A 14,422-nucleotide genomic window follows, 5' to 3' on the forward strand; every position below is an offset into this window, starting at 1 on the left:
GGTCCTGCACAGCCGCCACCCACACAGGATGACGCACAGTCCTGCCCCTACTGTCAGAGTCATTATTCCCTTCCCTTTCATGGGTGCCAGCTCATCTGTGACTGTGCGGAGCTGCACAGTTGTAGGCTCAAGCACTGAGTCCAACCTGGCACAATATCTGGCCTCACCAGGGTTACTGTGGACCCAGTGTCCACCAGGGCGGGAGCAGGGCACCCCCCTCCACAGTGACAGGGACATGACAAAAGTCCCCAACACAGGTCCGGCCCACCACAACAACAGGCTCCATCCGCTTGCCCTCGTCTGCTTCTGGGGGAAGTGGAGCCTTGCTTCCCCGTCTGTGCCGGTGGGCTCCTCCTGAAGAAGATGGTGGTTGGGATAGAAAAGCCAGGGTCCGCACTACCCGGTCTATGGACCCCGAGCCGCTTTCCCTGAGCTCTGGGGGGACATGGGGCAATCTCGGCGCAGATGGCCTGGCTGGCCACAACCCCAGCAGACCCTGGGACCAGGGCGTGGGTTTCGTGCCGCCTGTGGCGACACAGCACGCAATTAGTTCTGTCATTTCAGCCACCCATGCAGGCTTTTCCGGCTCGGGCTGCTCTGCCCCCCAGCTCGCACAGAGGGTCTGTCTCCCTGCACCCCCCACCAAAGCCCCAGCTGAAGCCCCAGCCCACACCAGCTCCCTCTCCAAAGCCATCTCCAAGGCTACCTGCAATGACTCAGGATGAGCCAGCTGGGTCTGTATGGCAGCGCGTAGAGAGAGCGCCCTGTATGAACTGGTCCCGTGCTAGCTCGCTCTGCACGGAGAGGGGGGCATGTGAGCATATGCCCGCCGAGAGAGGCTCTCAATGTCATTAGCTAGCACCCGAGAGGCTCTCCAGGCTGCCCGCGTCTATTACTCAGTTCGGAGCGCAGTAGCGGGCTGTACACCTGCCATAGCGCCTCTCAGTGCTCCCACTAAAGCACCATAATCACGTCTGTCCTCGGGGCTAATCAATATCAAACAGGCCAGAGCTTCATCCGTGAGGCATAAAGCCAACTGCAGTGCCCTATCTTCATCCGACCACCCCCCCTAAAATGAGCTAACAGTTCAAACTGAGCATGAAAAGCTTCCCAATCCGCCTTACCGGAATACTTCGGGGGTCTTAACGGATACGGACGCAGCCGGAACTGGGCGCCGCCATGTTTGTTTACATCCTGAGCCCCCAGATTCCCTCGTCCGCAGGTCGATGTCACCCCTTCGGTCCGCCCACCAGAATCGCGCGAAACACAGTTCGACAAAGCACTCATGCCCGCTTCAGCCGCCATCACTCTAACGTCCTCCCTCAAGCGGCCTCTGGGCTCCGATGCCCTGGCGATCTCTCAGCCAGAACCCCCAACGTCCATGCACCACGCACCTCCTTGGCCATAATCGTCCCTACCTCCACCTTCACTTTCGGATTCCTCGAGCATCTTCAACCCCCGTTCTCACCTACGGTAGTTAGCCACAGAAGTCAGCTAGCTAGCTGGCTAACTTTTATCAACGTTTTTACTTCGACCAATAATGACCTGACTAGATCGACAAAAGAACAACTGTCCAGACAGAGGATTGAGTTTACGAATGGACGGTTTATTAAACCAATTAACAGGCTACTGTTTGGCCGTAGACCACGCCAAATAAAATGAAAGATAACCCACAAGCCAATCGTGACCTTCTCTTGTGAAGCCCAGACGAAAAAGAGAGAGAACAAAGGCTAAACCTGGTCTTAACTTCCAATGCTCCATCCCCCTGCCCAACCCCCCTCCACGCCACTCGCCAACCACCAGGATGCCCGGCATCAGAACATTCCAGGCATTCCCGTGATTGGCAGATAGCAGGTTGATTGACATGTCGGACCCCGCGAACACTGGGTACTGGTAGGTACAACACAACCATCTACTAGCCTAACACATAACACAGCTGTCTGTGCGGGTCGCTACACAGCCCCCACCACAAAGTCCCTCGTCCCCGAGGGAACAAACAAAGTCTCTGAAGCGACCGGAGGTCTCCTTTTGCCTGCGTGGCTGTGATGGCCGAGAGTGCCCCTCTGGGAACCAGGGGATGAAGGCAAGGACATGGGGGACAAGGAAGCGGAACGGGTAGCCACAGTCCGTGGCTCTGGGGAACCACGCGGTGACACAGGGGGAGTGGGCTGTCTGGAGCTTTGTCTGCGGCACCTGGGGGTGGGTGCCCGAGAATGTCATTGCCAGAGAGGGGAATTGTGGGGGTTCCTGGGGTTTGGGGGAGAAGAGGCCCTCTATGGGGCTAACCTGTCCCCGGTGCAGTGTCACCTTCTCCCCCTGGGAGGAAGCCGCACCCGGTAAACAACCTCCTACCCTCTCCAGGACACTGCAGGGTCCCACCCAGTGACTGCCCAACTCTGGGGCATCTGCCTTTTTTCCTTAGCGGGCTGTAGACCCAGACCAGCTCCCCAGCCACAAAGTGCCTTCCCGGGTGTGCACGTCATAGTTCCTCTTCTGCCTCACACCTGCATTCAGCAGCTGCTCTCTGGCGAAAGGTGTGGGCTGTCTCAGGCGGTCCTGAGTCTCCCGGGCATACTCCGGCCCCGGGGAAACATGAGGGCTATCCAGGGGCCGATCAAACGCCATCTCCGCAGGGGTACGGATCTCTCCCAGCATGAGGAGGGCAGGCGTGCAGGAGGTGGAGTCTTGGACAGGGAGCGGCATGCCAGAGGACCATAGGCAGGTGCTTGTCCCAGTCACGCTGGTGTTTGGAAGAGACGATGGCCAGCTGCTGTCCAAGCGTTTTGTTGAAGCGCTCCACAAGGCCATCACTTTGAGGATGGGAGAGGAGTAGTGCGGGTCTTGTGCATACCCAGCCTCTCACACATGGTGGCGAACACACGGGACTCAAAGTTTCTGCCTTGGTCGCTGTGGATGGACTCTGCAGCTCCAAACCTGCTGAACATCCCGCTGTCAGGGCGTCGACGATGGTCTCTGCCTCCTGGTCAGGCAGAGCATAGGCCTCGGGCCATTTTGTGAAATAGTCCTTGGCCGTGAGCACCCAGCGGTTTCCACTGTCTGTGGTGGGGAACGGCCCAACTACATCCACTCCCACCCTCTCCATGGGAGCCCCCCACTGGGAACTGTTGGAGCTGAGCATGAGAGCGGCCTGGGGGGCCCTTTCTCGCTGTGCAGTTGTCACAGCGGCGGCAAAAGTCTTCCACATCCCTCTTGTGCTGCCCCCAGTAAAAGCTCCTGACGGAGGTGGCGCAGTGTTTTTGTGACCCCAAAGTGTCCAGTCCCCACCCCCCATGAGTACTCTGGCAGCACAGCCTCCCGCAATGCTTTTGGGACCACCACCTGCCACCTCTCCTCCCCCGTAGCTGACTCCTTCCATGCCCGCTGTAACACGCCATCAGCCAGCCGCAGTCGCTCAAACTTTGACCACAACCCTTTGGTCGTGAGGAGAGCGCTGTCACCTCTTCCCATGGTGGCCTCACCTGCGCCTCTACCCACTGTAGCACTGGCTGTAGGTCTGTGTCCCCGTCCTGCTGCTGCCCCCATTCAGCCACGTCGACAGTCTGCAGCTCACAGCAGACGAGGCCCGCTCGCCCGACACACTGTGGCACAGACCCCCTCCTCTGCACACAGCTCTCTCTCCCGTCCCCTCTCTCCGTTTCACAGTGGCAGCAGCCGTCTGCAGTACAGGGCCGACGGGACATGGCGTCGGCGTTGGAGTGGCGTGCCCCTGCCCTGTGCACCACCGTGAAGTCATACGGCTGAAGCTCAGGCGTGCCACCTGCCCCTCTGGCTCTCTGAAAGACATGAGCCACTGGAGAGCAGAGTGGTCAGTCCTTACAGTAAAGGGCAGACCACCCAGGTAGTACATGAAGTGTTTGACGGAAGCCACAACAGCCAAGAGCTCCCACTGGTGACACAGTAGCGGCGCTCATGTTTGTCAAATGTTTTGCTGAAGTACGCCACGCTCTCTCCCCCTCTGGCCCCACCCTGGGCCAGCACCTCACCCATGCCCACATTGCTCGCGTCTGTGTCCAGGATAAAGGGCAATGTGAGGTCAGGGGGCGAGCACCGGGGCCTCGATCAGTGCACGTTTGAGGTGTTGAACGCCTCTCACACTCCACTGTCCAAGTGAAAGCCTTGTCCTTCGGCAGCAGGCGGTTCAGTGGAGCAGCAACGCTTGGAGAAGCCCCGTACAAACCTCCTGTAGTACGAGGCCAGGCCCAGGAAGCTCTTCAGCTGACGCTGGTCGGTGGGGTGGGGCCAGTCTCACAGCCGCTACCTTGTCCGCCATGGTGCTGATCCCCTCCTTCCCCACTCGGTGGCCCAAGAAGGACACCTCTCCTCATGAAGTGGCACTTCTCGGGGTGGAGCTTCAGACCTGCGGCAGCCACCTCTCCAGCACACACCGTAGCGCCCCAGGGCTGACTGGAAGGAGGCCATGGGCCAGGATGTCATCGAGGTATACCAGACACTGCTGTCGGGGGATGCCATCCAGCACCCTGTCCATCAAACGCTCAAAAGTAGCTGGAGCGTTGCACAGGCCAAAGCACAGGACCTTGAACTGCCAGTGTCCTCTGTTGGTGGAGAACGCAGTTTTGGCTCTGGCCTCTGGGGAGAGGGGCACCTGCCAGTAGCCACTGCGGAGGTCTAGTGAGGAGAACCAGGAGGACCCCCTAACCAGGTCCAGCGACTCATCGATACGTGGTATGGGGTATGAGTCCTTCCTGGTTACCTCATTCAGCCGCCTGTAGTCCGTAGAACCTCAGCTTGCCCCCTTCTTCGGAACCATGACGACTGGCGCCGCCCAGGGGCTGTCTGAGGGCTCAAGAAGTCTGCCCGCTGCATCTCCAACACAGCCTTGTCTGCCGCCTCCTGGCGTGCCAGCGGGAGACGGCGGGGACGCATCTTGATAGGTCGAGCATCACCTGTGTCGATCTCATGCTGCACCAGATGAGTCGGACCCACCTCTTCCTCACTCAGCGCAAAGCTGTCTCTGAATTCAAACAGCAACTGCCTCAACCGTTCCTGCTTCGGGGTCAAGACCAACACAGTTCCTCCCCCATATCTCCTCACTGCAGACAGTGTCCTCTCCCCTCCCATCTGGGGTAGCTGGGCTGGGGGGCGCGGCCCGGGCTCACAGAGGACTGTGTTGTGGAGGTAGCTGGGGGAATGTAACGCAACGCCGTAGGGTGACAGGGGGGCTGGGGAAAAGTCACACCCAGATGTGGGGGGAGGGGGGCAGCCATGAGTCTCTGCTTCTGCTTTAACTGTTGGAGTAAAGGGTTTGTTGGGTTGAGTGAATGTGACATTAGGGCCATGGTGACCTCCGGCCCTCCCTGGAAGCTCAGTGTGCCCCCTATTTAGGTCTAACTGGCAGCCTGTGCTCCTAAGAAAGTCCAACCCAGGATACAAGGGTCCTGCACAGCCGCCACCCACACAGGATGACGCACAGTCCTGCCCCTACTGTCAGAGTCATTATTCCCTTCCCCTTTCATGGGTGCCAGCTCACCTGTGACTGTGCGGAGCTGCACAGTTGTAGGCTCACACTGAGTCCAACCTGGCACAATATCTGGCCTCACCAGGGTTACTGTGGACCCAGTGTCCACCAGGGCGGAGCAGGGCATCCCCCTCCACAGTGACAGGGACATGACAAAAGTCCCCAACACAGGTCCGGCCCACCACAACAACAGGCTCCATCCGCTTGCCTCCGTCTGCTTCTGGGGAAGTGGAGCCTTGCTTCCCCGTCTGTGCCGGTGGGCTCCTCCTGAAGAAGATGGTGGTTGGGATAGAGCCAGGGGGTCCGCACTACCGGTCTATACGGACCCCGAGCGTTCCCCTGAGCTCTGGGGACATGGGCAATCTCGCGCAGATGGCCTGGCTGGCCACAACCCCAGCAGACCCTGGGACCAGGGCGTGTGTTTCGTGCCGCCTGTAGCGACACAGCACGAATTAGTTCTGTCATTTCAGCCACCCATGCAGGCTTTTCCGGCTCCGGGCTGCCTGCCCCCAGCTCGCACAGAGAGGGTCTGTCTCCCTGCACCCCCCACCAAAGCCCCAGCTGAAGCCCCAGCCCACACCAGCTCCCTCTCCAAAGCCATCTCCAAGGCTACCTGCAATGACTCAGGATGAGCCAGCTGGGTCTGTGCGCAGCTCCGTAGGAGAGAGAGCGCCTGTATGAACTGGTCCCGTGCTAGCTCGCTCTGCGGAGGGGGGCATGTGAGCATATGCCCGCCGAGAGAGGCTCTCAATGTCATTAGCTAGCACCCGTGAGGCTCTCCAGGCTGCCATGCGTCTATTACTCAGTTCGGAGCGCAGTAGCCCGGGCTGTACACACTGTCCATAGCGCTCCTCAGTGCTCCCACTAAAGCACCATAATCACGTCTGTCCTCGGGCTAATCAATATCAAACAGGCCAGAGCTTCATCCGTGAGGCATAAAGCCAACTGCATGGTGCCCTATCTTCATCCGACCACCCCTAAAATGAGCTAACAGTTCAAACTGAGCATGAAAAGCTCCCAATCCGCCTTACCGGAATACCGGGTCTTAACGGATACGGACGCAGCCGGGAACTGGGCGCCGCCATGTTTGTTTACATCCTGAGCCCCAGATTCCTCGGTCCCCGCCGCTGGCGTCGCCACCCCTCGGTCCGCCCACCAGAATCCGCGCGAAACACAGTCGACAAAGCACTCATGCCCGCTTCAGCCGCCATCACTCTAACGTCCTCCCTCAAGCGGCCTCTGGGCTCCGATGCCTGGCGATCTCTCAGCCAGAACCCCCGACGTCCATGCACACGCACCTCCCGGGCCATAATCGTCCCCTACCTCCACCTTCACTTTCGATTCCCTCGAAGCATCTTCAACCCCCGTTCTCACCTACGGTAGCTAGCCACAGAAGTCAGCTAGCTAGCTGGCTAACTTTATCAACGTTTTTACTTCTGACACCAATGTAATGACCTGACTAGATCATAAAAGAACAACTGTCCAGACAGAGGATTGAGTTTACGAATGGACGGTTTATTAAACCAACTTTACACAGGCTACTGTTTGTGCCGTAGCCCACGCTAAATAAATGAAAGATAACCCACAAGCCAATCGTGACCTTCTCTTGTGAAGCCCAGACGTAAAAAGAGAGAGAACAAAGGCTAAACCTGGTTAACTTCCAATGCTCCATCCCCTGCCCAACCCCCTCCCACGCCACTCCGCCAACCACCAGGATGCCCGGCATCAGAACATTCCAGGCATTCCCGTGATTGGCAGATAGCAGGTTGATTGACATGTCGGACCCCGCGAACACTGGGTACTGGTAGGCACAACACAACCATCACTAGCCTAACACATAACACACAGCTGTCTGTGCGGGTCGCTCAATAGTGTTATTTTATTGTAATTGAAATAATAATGATTCGTGCCATGTGGGATAACAGGTGGTATATTATTAATAAGAAAGTCGGGTTTCCTACTATAGGTAGTTGGCTGCAAAAGTGATAGCAACATTGTAACTCTCCGAACTGCACGGGGTTAAAGTAAAATTCCCTTCTGCCTGGTAAGGGACCTCCTAAATTATATGTGCACGCGTGCACCAACATTTTTATGGGCATAATCATAGAATTACATATATAATTGGAGCCTATTTCTTCCTATTCCAAAAAATAAGTGGTAAAGCCTACCTGTTTGACAGACACAATTATGCTATCCATAGATGTCGGGGTATAGCCAAATACTCCAATACTGTCGCATGCACTGATTAAATACCCCGGTGCCTGGGAAGGGCTTGGTGTGTTTGGTTAAAACCAGGGCTCGAATTGAGTGAGGGTATCCACATACCCGTTGTTAAAGAAAAGGGCAGATTTTTTTCCGCACCTAGAGCGGCAGAACGTCCAGGGCTGGCTCTGAACTGGACTACTGTTCTGTCATATAGTCAGGTGCCCCAAAGACGGACTTAGGAAAAATTGCAATTGGCTCAGAACAGGCCAACGTGGTCAAAAGTTTTGAAAATGACAAATATAAATTTTCACAAAGTCTGCTGCCTCAGTTTTCATGATGGCAATTTGCATATACTCCAGAATGTTGTGAAGAGTGATCAGATGAATTGCAATTAATTGCAAAGTCCCTCTTTGCCAGGAAAACGAACTTAATCCCCAAAAAACATTTTCCACTGCATTTCAGCCCTGCCACAAAGGACCAGCTGACATCATGTCAGTGATTCTCCCTCTTTAACACAGGTGAGAGTGTTGACGAGGACAAGGCTGGAGATCACTCTGTCATGCTGATTGAGTTAGAATAACACACTGGAAGCTTTTAAAAGGAGGGGTGGTGCTTGAAATCATTGTTCTTCCTCTGTTAACCATGGTTACCTGCAAGGAAACACGTGTCAGTCATCATTGCTTTTGCACAAAATGGGCTTCACAGGCAAGGATATTGTTGCTAGTAAGATTGCACCTAAATCAACCATTTATCGGATCATCAAGAACTTCAAGGAGAGATGTTCAATTGTTGTGAAGAAGGCTTCAGGGCGCCCAAGAAAGTCCAGTAAGCGCCAGGACCACCTCCTAATGTTGATTCAGCTACGGGATCGGGCCACCACCAGTGCAGAGCTTGCTCAGGAATGGCAGCAGGCAGGTGTGAGTGCATCTGCACGCACAGTGAGGCGAAGACTTTTGGAGGATGGCCCTGGTGTCAAGAAGGGCAGTGAAGAAGCCACTTCTCTCCAGGAAAAAACATCAGGGACAAACTGATATTCTGCAAAAGGTACAGGGGATTGGACTGCGAGACTGGGGTAAAGTGCATTTTCCTCTGAGTGAATCCCCTTTCCGATTGTTTGGAGTATCCGGAAAAAAGCTTGTCTGGAGAAGACAAGGTGAGCGCTACCATCAGTCCTGTGTCATGCCAACAATAAAGCATCCTGAGATCATTCATGTGTGGGGTTGCTTCTCAGCCAAGGGAGTAGGGCTCACTCACAATTTTGCCTAGGAACACAGCCATGAATAAAGAATGGTACCAACACATCCTCCGAGAGCAACTTCTCCCAACCATCCAAGAACAGTTTGGTGATGAACAATGCCTTTTCCAGCAGATGGAGCACCTGCCATAAGGCAAAAGTGATAACTAGTGGCTCGGGGAACCAAACATTGACATTTTGGGTCCATTGGCTAGGAAACTCCCAGACCTTAATCCCATTGAGAACTTGTGGTACAATCCTCAAGAGGCGGGTGGACAAACAAAAACCCACAAATTCTGACAAACTCCAAGCACTGATTACAAGCAAGAATGGGCTGCCTTCAGTCAGGATGTGGCCCAGAAGTTAATTAGACAGCATGCCAGGGCGGATTGCAGAGGTCTTGAAAAGAAGGGTCCAACACTGCAAATACGACTCTTTTGCATAAACTTAATGTAATTGTCAATAAAAGCCTTTGACACTTATGGAATGCTTGTAATTATACTTCAGTGTACCACTAGCTAACATCTGACAAAAATATCTAAAACACTGAAGCTGCAAACTTTGTGAAGATCAATACTTGAGTCATTCTCAAAACTTTTGAATCACAACTGTACACAAGAGCTAACATTAATAATATGCATGTCAATCTCTCCTGGCTCAAAGTGGGAGGGAGAGATTGACTTCATCACTACTTGATCGTGAGAGGTACAGGTTGAATGCACTGAGCTGTCTGTTTGAACTACTGGCACACAGCTGGGACACCATGCATACCCCCTACAGAGACATGCCACCAGAGGTCCTCTTCACAGTCCCCAAGTCAAGAACAGACTATGGGAGGCGCACAGTACTACATAGAGCCATGACTACATGGAACTCTATTCCACACTCAAGTAACTCATGCCAGCAGTAAGATTAAAAACAAATAAAAATACACCTTATGGAACAGCGGGGACTGTGAAGCAACACAAACATAGACACATGCATACAAACACACAATAACATACGCACTATACACACATGTACACATGATTTTGTGTTATAGATATGTGGTAGTAGAGTAGAGGCCTGAGGGCACACCCTTAATATGTTGTGAAATCTGTTATGAATGTATTGTAATGTTTTTTAAATCTGTATAACTGCCTTAATTTTGCTGGACCCCAGGAAGAGTAGCTACTGCCTTGGCAGCAGCTAATGGGATCCATAATAAATGTAAATACAAATACAAACTAATTCTAAAAACCACTCTCAATTGGGTTGATGTCGGGATTGTGGAGGCCAGGTCATCTGATGCAGCACTCCATCACTCTCCTTCTTGGTCAAACAGCCCTTAAACAGCCTGGAGGTGTATTTTGGGTCATTGTCCTGTTGAAAAACAAATGATAGTCCCACTAGGCAAAACCGATGGGATGGCGTAAGTCGCTGCAAAATGCTGTGGTAGGCATGCTGGTTAAGTGTGCCTTGAAAAAAAACACGAGGAAAGCAGTCACGGTGGGAATCCACACATGTGGAGATCATCCGTTCACCTACTCTGCGTCTCACAAAGACACGGCGGTTGTAACAAAAAATCTCAAATTTGGACTCATCAGACCAAAGGACAGATTTCCACCGGTCTAATGTCCATTGCCTTCGTGTTTCTTGGCCCAAGCAAGTCTCTTCTTCTTATTGGTGTCCTTTAGTAGTGGTTTCTTTGCAGCAATTCGACCATGAAGGGCCTGATTCACAGTCTCCTCTGAACAATTGATGTTGAGATGTGTCTGTTACTTGAACTCGAAGCATTTATTTGGGCTGCAATCTGAGGCAGTTAACTCTAATGAACTTATTAGGTGCAGCAGAGGTAACTCTGGGTCTTCCCTTTCCTGTGGCCGGTCCCTGAGAGATTTTCATCCCATAGCGCTTGATGGTTTTTTGTGACTGCACTTTTAAGAAACTTTCAAAGTTCTTGAAATGTTCCATATTGACTGACCTTCATGCCAAAGGAATGATGGACTGTCATTTCTCTTTGCTTATTTGAGCTGTTCTTGCCATAATATGGACTTGGTCTTTACCAAATAGGGCTACGTATGACACCACCCCTACCTTGTCACAACACAACTGATTGGCTCAAACGCATTCAGAAGGAAAGAAATTACACAAATTAACTTTTTAAAAACACACCTGTTAATTGGAAATGCATTCCAGGTGACTACCTCATGAAGCTGGTTGAGAGAATGCCAAGAGTGTGCAAAGCTGTCCTCAAATATAAAATATATTTTGATTTGTTTAACACTTTTTTGGTTACTACATGATTCCATATGTGTTATTTCATAGTTTTGATGTCTCACTATTATTCTACAATGTAGAAAAATAGTAAAAAATAATGAAAAAATCCTTGAATGAGTAGGTGTGTCCAAACTTTTGACTGGTAATGTACATTAATTCATTATAATGTAGACTGCAGTGCTGCAACTCCCACGAACTGTATTCCCTTTTCATTCCGTTATTCACAATCAGTTATTTTTATTTTTATGAACTACTTGCCTTGTCTTGGTCACTGCCTTTCTCAAAACAAGTATAAACATTTAATAAAGACAAGACATTAACTTTAGCTTTAGACTTCAATGCAGGATAGTCCATTGGCCTTCTGTGGCCTATCACTTTGTTTTCCCAGGTCCTTCAGGTCTTCATAGCAGTTTTGTAATCCGAGACTGTATGAGTCATCATTTTCCAAATAATGCGATGATGACATTCAGAAAGTGAAAGTACACATTACTAACGGGATCATTACGGCCTGACAAAGCCTTCATTGAAAAAAGGACGCCATCCCTCGGCCCCCCCGTAACAGTTGAGAAATGCCTTTGTGACATAATGACAAACCGTTAGTACAGTACATTAATCTTATGGCTCATATCTGCTGTAGTGTAGTCGGCTGTTCTGGCCTGCCTAATGGTCCTGCAGTCCAACCGGTCAGAGAGATTCAGGTCGGAACTGGAGCCGCGTCAGTGGACCAGTCTGGTGTGCGGGGACAGAAAGGATATCATCTGCTGATAGCTCTCGCTGTGGGTAGGTGAGTTCATTATTTACTAATAGGTTATAGTCTACACGGAAAAAGAAAACACTATTGTGAAACTTTGCTTGATGTTAAAGTAGGTCTAGGTTTTTTGAGAATTTACAAGAAGTCAATAAATATTCTTAGGCTTACCCACTAGGCCGTTTTTAGATTTTGAAGTAATGAATCAAGATGCTTGTTAATGCCTAGAACAATAAGGCCTATTCCACCACACTTCTCAGTAGAGTTGACAGTCTGGAAAATGACTTCATTGTTTACCACCAGGGTTGGGGAGTTGTTACATGTAATGTGATTACAAAAACTGCAAAATATTGAAATCAGATTACAGATACTTTTGAAAAACTAGATGATTACTTCTTGGATTACTTTTTAAAGTAGAAAGGATGTTTGTGAAAAATACATGATCTACCTTCTGTTTTCTACAATGATATTCAGCATCGAAAATAGGTGCAAGTTTAAGTTTGTTCAGCCTGACAGAGTCTGACCACAAGACAGAGACCACTATGATGACACACCAAATGCGTTTTATGGATCATTTTGTCTTCTTCTAATACCACTAAGGGGAAAGTTATCCAAAGTAAAGAAAGTAATCCGATTATGTTACTGAGTTTGAGTAATCCAAAAGTTACGTTGCTGATTACAATTTTGGACAGGTAACTAGTAACTCGAGCGGATTACACTTAGAAAGTAGCCTACCCAACCCTGTTTACCACATATCTGAAACATTTGATTCCTATCACACTATCAGGTGATGTGTAAAGTATGTTTTTGAGAACTTATGAGACATCACCAATTCATATTCTTAGGCTACTGGGCTATTTTGAAGTTATTAATGCTTAGGTGTTCGAGCAACAAGGCTTGTATCCACCACACTTCTCAATGGAGTTGAAGTCGGAAAAATATGACAATTATGTGATTGTTTACTACATTTCTGAAACAACTGATTCTTGTCACACTATGAGGTTCACATCTGATGTCATCTGGCATTTGACACAGATATCTGACTCTCACAGACATACACAATGGAATGGGATTCGAGGAAAGAGGGAGATTTCAAGAAATGGGAGACGGAGGGCAGCGGCGCACTGGTCAGTCTCTACCGACACACACATACACACACACATACACATACACGCACAACTTGCTTAATATTTTATAATTTCCATTTCATCCAGCAGGAGGAGTGCCTTTCTTCACCTTGTTCCTCTGTCATCACACTCATATGGTGAGTCGAATGTACACGGACATCACATCTATACTGTACATTCTCTTTCTCTCTCACACACACTATAGCCCTGTTTAGTCATCTACACCTGTCTAAAAATGTGGGCACATTCGGAATGTGGACAACATCAGGAAAAAGGATGCATGTTAGAACCAGGTATAAACGGGGCTTTTGCATTAACTCAATACTCTCAACATTATTTTGTCTCCAACATACATACACACACATACACTCCATGTTTTTAACCACTATGTTGTCTCAGATGAAGATGACTACACTCTGGTAAAAAATGGGCTCTAGGACTGAGTCGTCTAGGGAAGGGGCTGCAGGTCTCTGGAGAAAAGGTCACCGTGGTAACCGAAGGGACTTACTTCATCTACAGTCAGGTAGCCTATTAAAACTAGACATTGTCATCTCTTGAGAGGCTGTCAAGCCAAGGTCCTCTCTATACCATCACTGTGTTTGTGTACAGGTGCTGTATAAAGACACCACATGGACTATGGGTCGTGATCAAGAAGCGTCAATGGTATGGAGACCATCTTGATGAAATGCATACAGAGTATGCCCAGCAACATCACTGTGGCCCAAACACCTGCTTCACAGCCGGTGAGTGTACCCAACCCCCCGGCCAGTGTGTGTGTTAAGCAAACGACATTCAAATGAATTACTTATAATACGGGAACACAATTACTGCACTACTACACCCAGTGCTGAAGTTACTGGTGTTTATCTCCCAGGTGTCCATTACCTGGAGCCAGGATCCACTCCTGGAACTCCTCCATTCCCAGGAAATCTGCTGGGCTTGTCCTCAAGCCTCAGTCCACCTTCCTTGGCATGTTCAGGATCTGACACTGAGGACGATCTAACACAAAACCATGTCCCTCCAGAACCCTACAATCCCACTGCCTATGCATAACCCAACATGTTGACCTACTGCATTGAGTTGCCTTATATTTAAGAAACTCTTATCAATATCAAACGTTTTTCAAGTACTACTCAGCCAGTGTTTTCCTTTCAGCACTCATATTGTGGTAGCCTGATACAGAACAGTTACTAAATATCACAACATTCACCACTAACCTATTTTAGTATTGGAAAGTTCACCGATGTAATGTTTAAATTCCATTATTGAAAAATATATGGATATTAATCAAACAAACAAAATAGTACAGTAGTACAGTGACCCAATATCAAGTTTCAAGGTCATGTGCACAA

General features: G+C 50.3%; 1 pseudogene; it reads left to right on the forward strand.

Moving 5' to 3' along the window:
- Positions 1 to 6,580: 6,580 nt before the first annotated feature.
- Positions 6,581 to 14,056, forward strand: LOC123490793 (annotated as a pseudogene).
- Positions 14,057 to 14,422: the final 366 nt, after the last annotated feature.

This window comes from Coregonus clupeaformis, unplaced genomic scaffold (genome assembly GCF_020615455.1).
Source record: "Coregonus clupeaformis isolate EN_2021a unplaced genomic scaffold, ASM2061545v1 scaf4818, whole genome shotgun sequence".
NCBI classification, from domain to species: domain Eukaryota; kingdom Metazoa; phylum Chordata; class Actinopteri; order Salmoniformes; family Salmonidae; genus Coregonus; species Coregonus clupeaformis.